Source organism: Aedes aegypti, chromosome 3 (genome assembly GCF_002204515.2).
Source record: "Aedes aegypti strain LVP_AGWG chromosome 3, AaegL5.0 Primary Assembly, whole genome shotgun sequence".
Taxonomy (NCBI): Eukaryota; Metazoa; Arthropoda; class Insecta; order Diptera; family Culicidae; genus Aedes; species Aedes aegypti.
The window spans coordinates 34,205,283-34,219,080 of record NC_035109.1 but is presented as its reverse complement, the minus strand read 5'-3'; the positions used below and the strand labels follow the sequence as shown (position 1 = coordinate 34,219,080).

The following is a 13,798-nucleotide window of genomic DNA, read 5'->3' as shown; positions in this document are numbered from 1 at the left end:
AGTTTCTTGTTCATTGAGGGTGACGTCTAAACTTACAGAATTTTTGTCAGAGGTGACACTAGGATTTTCTTTAGAAATACATCACGGATTTATTTTTATGAGAAATTTCCTTGGCATTTCTCTGGAGACATTTCTGAATGAATTCCTAAAAAAAAAATCAAGGCTTACTTGAGAAAATCTCAAAGATATACTGAAGGAATTTATGTAGAAAATGATTTTTAAGAAGGAATCTCTGGAGCAAATATTGAAGGAAATCTCTAAGCGAAATATTATATAAATCCTAAAAGACCATTTTAAAGGAAATCCCTGGAAATTTCTGGGAAAGTTATTGATTGAATTTTTGAAAAAAAATTTAACCGGAAATCTTGGAGGGTGTCCCAGAGAAATCGATGGATAACATATTGGAGGAGTTAGGACTTTCTTGAGAAAAATCTCAAAGAATATTTTCATGAATTCAGATGATTTCTGAAATAATCTTTGGAAATATTCCATTTCAGTGGTTCTCCTTGAAAAACTACAGCTTGAATCCTTGAGATGTCCTGATCAAAATTCTGGAAGAAATTCCCTAGGAAAATTCGTGGAGAAAGTCCTTGGGAAATAATCACTAAATGAACTGTTTTAGAAATTTCCGGAATCATATCTGAACATTTGGACAAATACCTAAAAAAAATTCTGATGAAATTCCTAGAGAAATCTTAGATATTAGAGACATATTTGTTCAGATGCTAAGACAAATCAAACTCTTATCTCCGAGCTCTTATTAGGTTTCGTTTTGTTTTTTTTAGTTCTTGTTTGGTCTCTTTTCAGCTTGTCTCTAATTTCCAATTTTTAGGGTTTAAATCGCTACCAGCTCTGTACAGACGAAGAGGGTTAGAAGCAAAGGGGCGACAGTGACAAAAACGTAGTTTTAAAAAACTCTACTATGAAGTTTTTTCGTCAATTTCTCATTCTATACTAACTGTATGGAAGTCAAAAAACAAGCCAGTCTTCTAAGAATCATGTTATTTTTCTGTTGAGTGAAAAAATCATCTTAAAATATCGCTAGAACGCTTTGAAACAGTAGAATTTCCCAAACTCAAAACCGACCAAATCGTCACTTACGTTTGAGCCCCTTAAATACAGTTAATTTCAATTTCCAGTTCAGGGTCAAAATTTTTCTTAGCTTCACTGTGCACAACATATTTGCCAACGTTTGTCCTACCCATGGTTTCGAACGTGGACGCGCCTCTGAAGTGAAACCAGGTGCAAATTTCTTGAGACCTTGGAATAACCTTCAAAGACTATTACGCTTTTATTCAACAGGCTTTTGAAAAACAAAATTCTCGCAGATTCCTCGAGGATAAGCTTTAGGAATTATTATTGTAGTCATTTCCCAAAGATTTCAACTGGGATACGTTCAGGGACTTCTTCCCGAGATTCCCCATGAAGTTATTCCAGAAATTTCTCTAGAAATTCACCAAATAAATACTCCTACATTTCTTTTAGGCATTCGAGGGTTCATCGAGGGTTACTTGACGTACAACATACACAAGTTTCATCAGAGGTTACTCCTGAATTTTCATTGAAAATACCGTTCGGTTTTTTTTTTTTTCAAAAAAGGTGTCTAATAGGGTAAAGAAATACACTTTCATGATTTACTTTGGCGTGGTGGGTTTTTCTTGACCGAATTATCTGAAACTTTGCAATAAAGAACAGTTCAACACGACACATATTGTGGCAAAATATGAGTTATACCGCCCGCATAGAAAATCACAGTTTGCCTTACGTTCAAAACAGAATATCTCTTTTAACTGTTAATGTCAATGTATATCGAACAGTTGCTTTAATGTCGAACAATGTGAAACCTATAACTTTTAACAATAAAACACTTTTTGAGTAATCCATACCAAACAGTGACAAAATAGTTTAGTGTTCAAATATAGTTAAACAATAAGAAAATCATTTTTTTTAGAAATGGTAGTAATGTAGCCTTACATTCTGTCAAATGGTACATTTTCGAATTTTCTAAACACACAAACACATGAGTATTTCACTATACAATACTTTAATGCAACAGTTTGGCAAACAGTACACGGGTTGGTATTTGTGAGCAACATGCCCACAAAATTTTCATCATTTTCGACACTTTCAAATAATTATACCCTGCTGTGTGCACATGTGTAGTTTTTACACAGCGTTTATCATAATTCAGATAATTCAAATAAAACAGATGAGCTCAGAACAATAAAATTATAAATTATTTCACTTTAATCAATTAAGTTGATGAAAAATTTTAAGTCATTATTCTTTTCTTTTATTTTCGGTGTGCTATGCAAAAGTTCTGTGTCTCTGTGTTAATTTGTTTAAGTGTGCAAGTTTTCGATCAAGTGTTTCTTGTTTACTTTCTGTTACCGAATGTGAAAAATGCTGTTGAGAAAAAAAAAATACAAGAATCCAATATCCAGAGAAGCCGGTATCCAGAAAAGCCCGTATCCAGATTGCAAGAAATCTTTCGACCTCTAGCGGCTTTAGGAGAGTTCACAACGTAAGTCACTCTGGCTCAAAACAACCGGTCGTTTTTATCGAACCAATGGCGGTCTCCCCATCAGACGGTCAAGGATGGTCGTCATCCATCGGTAAGTGTTTGCGCAACTTTTCTGAATAAAAAGGAATAACGTAAATAACGTGGCAAACATTTGTTTCTTTCAGGATGAGAAGACTTATTCACCTCTAAATAGCTTCATCCCAAGATGCTGACGATGGTAGCTGCTAAATGCTGTTACGGCTCATTACCGTATACAAGAAGGAAACCGACAAATTGTGCCTAGAGCGAAGGAAAAGGAAGTCTGCACCAAGAAGTTCGTTTTATGTTTAATATTTAATGTGCTAAAACTAAACGTAGTGAATATTGAAAAAACATATAAAATATTATTATTGAAATAATGAACGCATTTTTGTATTTTTCTTTCGCGAATAAGTGAATCAAATGTCCCAAGAATAGGATCCGGCTCCCTAATTTTTGAAAAACTTGCTTGACATCTTCCTGGAGTCATCCCTAGAAATGTTGAGAATTTTCCTAATGAATTCCTAAAGAAATTCCGAAAAGGAGATTATGTAAGTTTAGGAGAAATATCTTCCTAAAAGAATCTCTAGAGAAACCGTTGAAATAAAAAAAAATCAGAGAGTGATTTTTTGCATTTGAATTTTAGTCGATTTTCATAGTTGTAGCCTTCCTTGAGTTCAAACTCTAACATAATATCGTGACGGTCGCAACATTTTATATTTTCAATTGACACCCAGTATATTGCCGTAAGACGTAGTTAACGTCAAAAGAAGAATGCGCGAAGAAGCAGAAATTGGTCTGCTTTTATAGTGCACTAGCCAACCCAAAGGAATCGTGGAAGACAACATGAACGAGTTTGGTTGCGTAAGAAAGGGGTCGACATTTTCCCAATATCCGAGATGAGCCAGCCTCGGGCTGCAAATCTCGTTAATAAAAATAATAATAATAATAATTTTCCCAATTTTCGACAGTCTATCGTCAAATATCAAAAAAAATTTCCATTTGAGTAAAATGTTGTATAAATTTCCGACCGATTGGTGGGAAAATATTGAAAATCTACCGATAAATGGCTGAGTTATTACCATTCAAAATCTTACATAATTTCGTGACGGTCGCAACATTTTATATTTTCAATTGACACCCAGTATATTGCCGTAAGACGTAGTTAACGTCAAAAGAAGAATACGCTCAGAAGCAGAAATTGGTCTGCTTTTATAGTGCACTAGCCAACCCAAAGGAATCGTGGAAGACAATATGAACGAGTTTGGTTGCGTAAGAAAGGGGTCGACATTTTCCCAATTTTCGACAGTCTATCGCCAAAAGTCAAAATTTTTCTCCATTTGAGTAAAATGTTGTATAAATTTCCGAACGATTGGTGGGAAAATATTGAAAATCTACCGATAAATGACTGAGTTATTAGTATTTAAAATCTTACATAATTTCGTGACGGTCGCAACATTTTAGATTTTCAATTGATACCCAGTATATTGGGGCTTATTCACAAATTTCATAACGCTAAAGGGGGTGGGTGGGTGTCCTCACGGTGTTACGACTCATACGAAATTTTTGGTATACTCATACAACAAGCGTTATGAGGGGGTGGGTGGGTGTCAAAAATGGTCAATTTCAACGTTATGAAATATGTGAATGAACCCTGCCGTGAGACGTAGTTAACGTCAAAAGAAGAATGCGCAAAGAAGCAGAAATTAGTCTGCTTTTATAGTGCACTAGCCAACCCAAAGGAATCGTGGAAGACAATATGAACGAGTTTAGTTGCGTAAGAAAGGGGTCGACATTTTCCAAATTTTCAACAGTCTATCGTCAAAAATCAAAATTTTTCTCCATTTGAGTAAAATGTTGTATAAATTTCCGACCGATTGATAGGAAAATATTGAAAATCTACCGATAAATGGCTGAGTTATTACCATTCAAAATCTTACATAATTTCGTGACGGTCGCAACATTTTAGATTTTCAATTGATACCCAGTATATTGCCGTAAGACGTAGTTAACGTCAAAAAAATCTCAACGACGATGTTGTAGGAAATCCCAAGAAATCTCTGGAGGAATTACTGGTTGAATTCTTGACGGTGTCCTAACGGGAAACTTAAGATAAGTCTTAGGGAATGCTATGGACAAATCAGTGGCTGGATTCCTGGATAATTAAAGCTTTCTTAAAACGTTTTTGAAAGGGTATTTGGAGGCATCATTAGTGGAACCTTTGAAGTAATTTCAGGGGTCATAAATTCTAGGTTGAATTCATGCAGGTATTCTGAATAAAATTTTTGGAAGAATTTCTTAGAAAGCCCAAAACGGATCAATAAATAAGCTCCTGAAGAAATCATCGAAATCGTGGGATATCGCTGAATTAATTTCTGATAAAACGGTTCAGATTTCCATTGCCGTTCTGCTATCATTGGGCTTAAGGTGAAACAGTTTGAAATCTCACCTCTAAGATTGCACTAAAACTTCATAGGCACTAATCGCGCGAAGGAAGCCTCCAACAACAGTGCCTTTGAAAATGCGAGTAGGGCCACAAGTCGGCTAATGTGATGGCCATCCTTGGATTCCGAAATGTTAACGTGAAGAAAAATCTTCTGCATCAAATTACATGACATTACGATTGTAAGAACGAAAAGTGTTATATTTTGTATGTGTCCTTTAGTTCTTACGTTAGCATACACCGCAAAAATAAGTAACATGACTTATTATTCACAAAAAAATCTCATGTAGTTACATTCTTTTATTTTGTGTAACAATAGTGGGAAAACCTCACTGATCGTACACAACAACAGCGTGGTGCTTCTGGCTTTGGTGAATCGCGCGACAACCGAAAAATTTACCATCTGGCTGTCGCTCTATAGGTTATCGCTAGAACCTGTTGTGTGTGATAAGCGCAATGGAACGGAGATGTTCAAAAAAAAAAAAACCGTGGTACAAGAATCGCCAATATTCTGGAAATCCGATTCCTAAAATTAGTATTTTCTGAATAATGCAAACAATGTTGTTTAAATGTTTTAGCATAAAGTAGAGTATTCATTGCGTAATGATTTTTCGTGTTTTTGGAAGATGGCCTGCTCGAGATGTCTGGTGAAGATGGTTTCACTTATAAAATTCAATAAGAAAATCCAACAACTCGTATTATGTTCGACAATTTTTTTTTGAAAATATAGGTAAAATAATAGAGAAATTTCTTAAATAATAATTAAAGGGAATTTTTGTCGAAAAAAACAAGGCTTAATTCCTAACAGATCTTTTCGAAGAAACTCAACCTGGCTAAGTTTCCTTGGATGGCACAAAATTTAACCTGTTTTTTTTTTATTCTAGCAATAAATTCTTCCTTTCATTTTGTTCCAATTTTGTAAAATAATTCCGTATGAATAAACTTATTGCTTAAATTCTTTACTATATTTTTCGAAGAAAACTTATGTTTTAAATTCTTAAGAAATTACCATAAATAGACTAATTGCCAACGGATTTGTAGCAAAATATTTGAAGTCAATTTTCGATATTTCTTGACGAATTTTAGTAATACCTTCAGAACTTTTGCTGCAAATCTCTTAAGTATTAATTGAATAATATTGATAGATTTGTTCGCACTTTCAACGTGAGCTCTTTCCGGAGGACAACCATTCCTTTTATGTCTTTTATTTATCCACAGATTGATTTGGAATATGTTTCCGGATTCAACTAAAAAAAAAAAGAATTTCCAAAGGTTCAACGTTTTTCCTCGCAATTCCTTCAAAAATCCATTAATTCTGTCAAATCTTATACTGAAATATTTTGCTGAAAGTTCCACTAGAAATTCAACGAAATAGTTTTTTTTTTCCGAATTTTCATTTTGAATTCTTTCGTGAAGTCCATCAAAGTTCTTCAAAAACATTCCCAAAATACATCACCATTTGCATCAGAAATTCTTCTATGTTTTTTTTTAGAAATTTTATTTGAAATCCCTGGATTATGCCAGAGTTTATTTACGATAAGTGTTTTTAAAATGTCCGTCGTCTTCGAATCTTTAGAGAAAATTTATTGGAAAACCACAGGAATGGATTTCAGATATACACAAATTAATGTGTAAAGCACTTCCTTAAAATAAATCTTTAGAAACAGTTTTATCAAATATTAGCAGAATGCAAATTTGTAATCGTTCATCTCTAGAAAAAAACTTATCTTTCGTTGTTCCATTGTCCATCTGACGTTTTATTTTTCGTTTTCATCTTCGTACAAAAATCTTTCCATACTCAACAAAATTATAATTTGAAGAATCTTCAGAGAAAAGATAAATTGTAGAAACTTTGAAAACTTGCAGAATTCTTATACGCATGGTTCCTGATTTCTAAAAGTTCATCAGAAATTGCTCAACAAATTTTCAAAGTACCATCAGTGCACCAGTATCCGCTCATGTTCCAGTAGCCCGCTCACGAGTTTTAAAAGTAAGGTAATTTGAGTAAATACGCAAAAGATTGTCCACAGTATAATTCAATTTGTCGGTTTGAATCGTCTAGTGGCTATAGTTTTCATATTTATTTTGTTTAAACTTATCTTTTTTCGGTGTGAGCGGGCTACTGGTACATGAGCGGATACTGGTGCACTGATGGTAATGCAAAAATTTCCTCCGGTTAAACCTTACATTACGCAATGTTCTTAAACAATACCGCTAATATTTTCGCGTTAAACTTCTACAGTTCAAACACGATAATTAAAAACAATCTACAAAAAAGTTCCTTTGGAATTTCTACAAGTTGAAAAAAAAAGATGATTCTGTTCGTCATAGTATTATAAACCTTTGTAGTTCATGCAAAACATTTTTAGAGATCTTGGATACAAATACCTTCAGTAAAAATTCCATCCGTTTTAACGCCAATCACCATTATAAAAGATGAAAAAAAAGAGAACAAGAATTTTAGTAGTAGGAAAAGAGCACCAATTTTTGATCCACCACTATCGTATCATACTATTTTGGCATATTTTGAATTTTACAAAATATGAAAATCCGAAAATTGGCACAGAATTCTAGTGGGTCGAAAATTACTGCTTTTCCCTTTTATCCTATAAATACTACCTATTCGTCAACAAATTTCAGAAATTCTACGGTAAATTTCGACAAGAATCTAGTATGTTTTCCGAATTTGATTTAAGCTAAATTATTCCTTAAAAGGTGTTCCAAAACTTTTATTTGTTTGTGTTACTCTAGAACTCTGATATACAGTCAACTCTCCTTAACTCGATATTGAAGGGATCGTCGAGTTAGGGTGGTATTGAGTAAAAGAACACAAAAACCAGTACAATTAACTTGATATCGAGATATAAAACATCGAGTTAGAAAGTTGGCTGTAAATTGGATATGATCAGTGCCGTAGCGTGCGGTTGGCCAGGTTGGCACCCGCCAAGGGCGCCAGATTTTGGGGGGCGCCAAAATGCGTCAAACGAGCTAGAGATTTATTTAATAAGGGCGCCTATTAAGTCACAATTTCAACGGAAATTCCTTAACGTAATAATGAAATATTTGGTTCCTGAATAGCTTTCAATAATTGCATGATATTGTGAATGATTCTCATCCATTAATTCAAATTTTAATATTTTAATTTGAATGGTTACTTGCTAAATCTTCAAGTAATCTTTCTTGTTTTTCAATAGTCTTTATAACTTGTGTTTAATTAGAGGTGCATACTGATAAGGAAATATTCAAATAAATTTGATGAGGATTATGAAGACATTTTGAAAACACAACCCAAAAAAAAAAATTCTGTTGAGTGTGATCGAAAGTTATTGTGTAACATCAATTTTTTTTTCAAACTCACTGAATCACAGAGTGAATTCTCAAAAAATCCTGAATGAAATTCACATATTCTTTTCCAGAGTTCTCAGAGTATGGAACATAGTTATCACAGAAAATCCTAAACAGGCCTTTCACTTGATGCAAAGCGAGTTTTGGGAGGATTTCTTTTATAAACTTCTGAACAGCTCGTCAAAATATTCAAAACATATGAACATGGGAAAAACTTTCACAGAATCCTGAACAACATTTTCAGAGATTTTTTTGTCAGTGAAGAACAAACATGAGTTAAAAAGAATGATTTTTTTCCCTGGAGTGGACACGACTAAAGATTGTTTATTTCTTTTTTTTTGTAATTTTATTTATTTAGTGGAGATGATATATTACCGACTAAAGTGTTCTAACTATTGCAATATTCCTTTAGTGAATTACTTACACAAACATCACTGAGAAAAGGCTATTGAGTGAACAGTGTTTAAAAACTCTGCTTGTATTCCATCGCTTTTTATTAATTAATAAAATAATTTCCAATTTTAACATGTTACTATTTAGGAATTGAACTTCTTAACAATATTTTGATGAAACAAAAAATATAACGACTTGCTCTGGTTCCACTAACTAAAAAAAAATTAAAATAGTTTATTTATTTTTTTATTTAACTTTATTTGAAGAATTTGGTGAATTTGCTTCCATTTATTGGGACTATTGGGAGACTCTTGGAAAACAACTAAAAAATTGTTTTGTGGAGGAGTTGTTATGCAAATTCATCATAAGATTTCTATAAGCCTCTGCAATTATTTTTGAAATAAATATATAAACATTGTATTCAATACATTAAAAAATTAAAACAAATGGTCCAGCGATTACAAGAACATTTTCCCAATTGTTTCTGCAGATGCGTCTCATGAATTTTCTTTTGTTTTCTTCAAAACGTCTTTGAGATAATCTTCAACAGGTCTCTTCGTGTACACCTTCTATTTATAATTGCCAAATATTAAAATGTACTCTGAACAAGTGAATACTTAAGTCTCAACATGACTTTATTTAAGTCTTCTATGGCAATTGAATATTATCCCAAGTAATTATGCTGCTGAAGCTGCAATTGAATCCTATAATCGGTATGAGTGAAGCTAGCATTACTGTATAACTACAGTTGAAGCTAATTTAATGTGAGGAAGTGCACCTCTAGAGCCATATTGATGTTAAATCGACGTACGTGAAGCCCTTCCCACTCTAAATCCACTTTACTTGGGAAGTTTTACGAAAATCGCATACAAACTTGCATCATGAAAACGAAATTGACTTGGGGCGCCCAAAGGGAGGTTTGCCAACGGCGCCGTGAGGCCACGCTACGGCTCTGGATATGATAGATGATTCGTGCAGTAATTGGTAAAAAAATTCTTAAAAAATATTTTTGGAAAATCCCGGGAATAACATACTAAAAATATGGAGTAATTTCTTGCTCTCTGCTTCCTAAAAGAATACCTGATGAAATTTCTGGAGAAATTTTTTGAGAAGTTCAAGAATGATTTGCAAAAACCTTAAGTAAAATCTTTAAACGAATTGCTCGGGATTTTATTTAGTTTTTCCACGGAAGAGTTTTTAAAAGTTTATAGGAACGTTTGATTTTTTTAATTACTCTTTGGTAGGCATTTAAGGGTAAGTAGCCCGTCATTCGTTTTGGCAACACTGATGACTTTTCAGCTTGCATTTCAAAGTGATAAAACTCAGTCTTGATAGTTTATATTGGCTTGAAAAAATATCACTGTACGCGTCAACATGCATAAAGTATGCTGATACTTTTTCAGCTGTGTCAGTGCTGAAAAATCAACTAATTTTCATTGATTCGAAATCGTGAGATGAATTAACAACAATCATCAACGACGCGTACACATTTCAATGACAGCCTACCTCGCCTTAAGAATCTGTGGAAAATCTCATAGAAGTAATAAATTGAAAAATCGGTGAAAGAATCAGTGAAAAAATATATGGAGGAAATCCTAGGATAATCGCTAGGATTACTTCAGAGTATTTTTCTTTATTATTCAGATTTTCAGCCCTAGGCTGGTTCATCTCATATTCTTTAGAGTAGTCTGTGGAAATTACTGAAAACATTAGCGTTTTAGTGCTCTAGGATTATCTGTATCTAACAAATTCTGTATAAATTCCTTTAAATATGCCTTGAGAAATCGGTAATAGCATCCCTAAAAGTATTCTTGAAGGTATACCTGGAGAAATCACTAGAATTTCTGAAACATTCCTCGGGATCTGAGAAAAATATCATTGAGAACATTTGGAGTACTCGCGTAATAGTCTCTGAAAGCTTTTCTGGAGCCTCTAGAATGTTGTACCAGGATTCACTACAAGCAGATTGAGGCAAAAAATGACTTTAGAGCCCATTCTAATTAGAATAGAGACTTTAGAAATCTAACATCAAACATATGCTCTATAGAGACTTGCATTTAAATAGTGTCCAAGACGCTAAAAGCAGACCTGCTTACCCGAAAACTACTTTTTTATAATCTGTTGTAATTTTTGCTCTTTCTCTATTTTTTATTTTATTTTTGTAGAACAAACGAAAATAAATTTTTGAAAAAAATGTTTGATATGCTAATGAACGACATCTAACTGGAACTAGGAACTGTACTTGCCTTTAAAAACATGACAATACAAAGTTCTACTTCATTGTCTAAACACGTTTTATGCCGAATAAATAAAAATGATTAAAAAATTAAAGGACTGAACATTGCAAGAAGCGTTTTGAGAGTTGCGCAGCCGAATTTTGTTTTTATAGAATACATTTTGTGTCGAAAACAGGACATATTCCATCATCTATTTCAAATTAAAAATAATTTCCCTGATTGTGGCCAAAATTCGATAATTTCAGATTTTCCAGATTATTTCCAGGTAGTAGACACCCTGATTTTTAAGAAATTCTAAAATATTATTTTCGAGAGAGTTTCGATGGAATGCGGGGAGCTACATCAAATTGACTTTGAAGAAATCCAAAGAAACACTTAGAGGATTTCTGGAGCCATGGATAATTTCTGCTGCGATTTTTTTTCAAGTGATCAACGAAAAATTTTCAAAAGGTTTTCTGAAATGTTTGTTGAAGGAATCTGAAGAAAAATTTCCGGAACCTTGAAGGTTGGAGAACTTTCTGAGGAATCCTTGCTTGATGATCTTGAAGACAATGTTTGTGAATCTACTAGAATTTCTGGTATTATTTCTCGGAGCAATCCTCAATATTTCTGGATAATTCCAAACAAATTATTGATGAGCAACAGGATGGTATTATGAACTTGCAGTTGAAATTTACTTGTAATAAGTATGTCGAAGACTTTCCTGAAAAAATGTTTAAAGATTTAGAAATTCTCTAACGGAATTCTTCAAACGATTTTTTCAGCGATTTGACAGAGATCTGGAAATCTTCTGGTAGAATCAGAAAGCCTTAAGACACCCCAGGAAAAAAAGTTGAATAATGACTACTAATCCCGGGAATGATTTTTCGTGTGAATCCCAGGAGGAACTAAGTGAAAAATGACAAAGTACATAGTTCTTGGAGAAAGGACTGTAAAAGTGCGGAAATAATTAATCAGAGGAATCTCTCAATCTCTTTTCGTGATGAAAATTTACATTAAAATATCACTAATATTTAGTGAAATCACAAACAAATAATATACATAGATTTTATTACGAAATTTATGAAAATTGTGATTATTGCGACCGGCATTACTTCTGCAAAATAGGAATTTGCTAGGCCCCTCCAAAAAAAATCATAGTTGCGGCAATGACAGCAAGTGCAATGTATTGAAAGATTTTCATCAACATTGCTTCAATTTTGAGAAAAAAAAACTGGCTTTGAACATTTGTAACACGATTATGATTATTTTCCTCCTAGTCTCTTATAGGTCCTGGTTTCTGTTTGTTTTCTATTCTATCATTCTAGTTTCTCGGTTTTTGATTCTTTTGGTTTCTTCTAAGATCCTCTTTAGTCTCTTTTTCAGGCATTACGTTTCTAAATATAAAGTTAATTTAAACTTAAGTTTATATAAATTTAAGTTTATATAATTTCAAACTTAACTTTTCTTTTTCAAGACTCTCAGCCGCTACTAGCCCTGTATACGCTGTATATCGTTTGATAGTCGCATATTCATGTTTACAGAAATGTGGTACGATATTATCCGCTGGTCCGAGATTGGCCGAAGCGGAGTGCATTTCTCGTCAAAACAACAACCATACGCGACGACAACAGAATTTGGGCACCACTACCCTCAAAGCCGGCGGACCGGTTCCGAGGTTGTGTAGTGAAGTGATAAGAGCGTCGGGGCGGCGAGACGCTGCCACTACCACACTTAATTAGAAAACAGAACTTAATGGCTGTGGGAACCGTAATGGTAGGAATTACCGGACTTATATGGTGTTGATGTCGGTTGGGTTGGGTTCTTCGTGTTTAGGCCATTTTGATGGATGTCCGGACCTTATGCTACACCTCTCCAAATCAACTCCCCCAACTCAGATACGGAAAATTTCGACTAATCTGTAACGGTTGACATCACGAATGAAGTTGAAGCAATCATAGCCTTCTACGAGTGAACTTTTGTAAAAAATAATCAGAGTGTCAATTTCAACGTCCACTCTTCCGGTCGCAGAGGAAATCGAAAGAATCAGCGTCTTTTCTGCATGGAACATGAGCTGAATACATAATCGCAAACAGTGGCGCGGGAAGTGGGTAGGACAGGTAGGACATGTACTACGCACAAAATCACCTGGGCAGGACAGTCAAAGGATTGTCCTACCCACGATTCATCCTTATCTAGAAATAAATGAGAAAATTAGAACATCCTCACTGGTTGTAAAGACAAGCAGTTTGTTAAAATCTGTTGAATTTGAATTTGATTTTAAAGTGATATAAATATGGAGAATATTTATAATATAATATTAATGATAACAAAAGTTGATTCAATTAATGATCCTAAAGACAGGACTAGGGTTTTTTTCAGAGACTTGATCTCTATTTTAATGCAAGTTTCTAAAAGTCTCTATTTTTAAGGGTCTCCAAAGTATCTATTTTAACCAAAATGATGCTTGCCTTGAATCTTGCTGCATAATTATAGAGGCTCCAAAGAAACCTTCAGAGACCATAACGGGTTCAACAGGCTGTTGAGAAAACAAATGTTTCAGATTTTTAAAAACGGTGTGTTTTTTTTTAAGAAACGCTGCAAGAATTCCTCCGCCTGTTCATGTGGATTTCTTCAAAAATTCATCCAGAAATCCAAATTTCCTTGAGGGGTTCTTCGAACAAATCTATTTTATTCTAGGATTTTTTTCCATCATTGCATCCAAGTATAAGCCATGTAGTTTTTTGTAAGTTTCTCTAAAAATTCCCATGCTTTGATTGATTGATAAGTTCCATTTTATATTACAGCAATTTTTCCAGTAATTCCTGCACAAATTTCAATAGATATTCCGTTCAAAGT

General features: G+C 33.8%; 1 long non-coding RNA gene across 1 annotated transcript; it reads left to right on the top strand.

Annotated features, from left to right (window-relative positions):
• Positions 1 to 2,518: 2,518 nt before the first annotated feature.
• LOC110679614 lies at positions 2,519 to 2,758 on the top strand. Its single transcript, XR_002502644.1, has 2 exons — positions 2,519 to 2,615; positions 2,689 to 2,758. It is a non-coding gene; the product is annotated as an uncharacterized LOC110679614 (long non-coding RNA).
• Positions 2,759 to 13,798: the final 11,040 nt, after the last annotated feature.